This window comes from Saccostrea cucullata, unplaced genomic scaffold (assembly GCF_032062105.1).
Source record: "Saccostrea cucullata isolate Sc308-1 unplaced genomic scaffold, CSIRO_AGI_Scuc_v1 ctg16380, whole genome shotgun sequence".
Classification (NCBI taxonomy): domain Eukaryota; kingdom Metazoa; phylum Mollusca; class Bivalvia; order Ostreida; family Ostreidae; genus Saccostrea; species Saccostrea cuccullata.
Genome location: NW_026940252.1, coordinates 1 through 722, shown reverse-complemented (window position 1 = coordinate 722; position 722 = coordinate 1). Strand labels below are relative to the sequence as shown.

Genomic DNA, 722 nt, shown 5'->3' with positions numbered 1-722 from the left:
TGCATACTCTGTTGATTGTTTATTGGAGTTGAGAATAACGGTTGCGAGATTCTTTGTGTGTCTACATTGTCTTGAGAAGTACTCATAACACTTACTTTTCTTTGTTGCGCTTCACTGCTCAAATCTGGGCCTTCTTTTCTTTTCTTCCCTTTCTTAGATTTATTTCCATTAGAACCGCTGGATCCACTTCCAGATGTTTTAGGCCTCATAACACGCAGTTGAAATCATTCGGTAAATCCCCCAAAGTTTGTTAATTTTAAACTGAAAATATCTTATATTCAGAGCTCGAAAAATCATGACTCTCATTCAGCTCACGCATGCGCATCACCTCTAAATACATACACAACCTCTAAAATGTTTGTTATAATTGTGTAGGAAATTAGGCTGGACTGAGGACATCGGCCTGGATAGCTCAGTGGTTAGAGCACCTGACTAGAAATACAGGGGTCCCGGGTTCGATTCCCGGTCCAGCCATATGTTTTCAATATATATGTATTTATGAATTTTCAATGTATGTTTACTCATTCCTCCTTTCCATACTACAGATGGTGCCGTGGCCTACCTTGTTCAGGCAATGTATAATTACTAATGTTAAGTCCTGACAAGGTGAACTTGAGTTGTGTCTTCGGGGTCGAAGACTATTTAAGGAAGGGGAATGTAGGAAATTAGGCTGGACTGAGGACATCGGCCTGGATAGCGCTCCATTCCAAGCAATCTTTGCT

At 40.6% G+C, this 722-nt stretch overlaps 1 non-coding gene across 1 annotated transcript; it reads left to right on the top strand.

Moving 5' to 3' along the window:
* The first annotated feature begins 400 nt into the window (after positions 1 to 400).
* Positions 401 to 474, top strand: Trnas-aga (transfer RNA serine (anticodon AGA)). Its single transcript has one exon. It is a non-coding gene; the product is annotated as a tRNA-Ser (tRNA).
* The last annotated feature ends 248 nt before the right edge of the window (positions 475 to 722 follow it).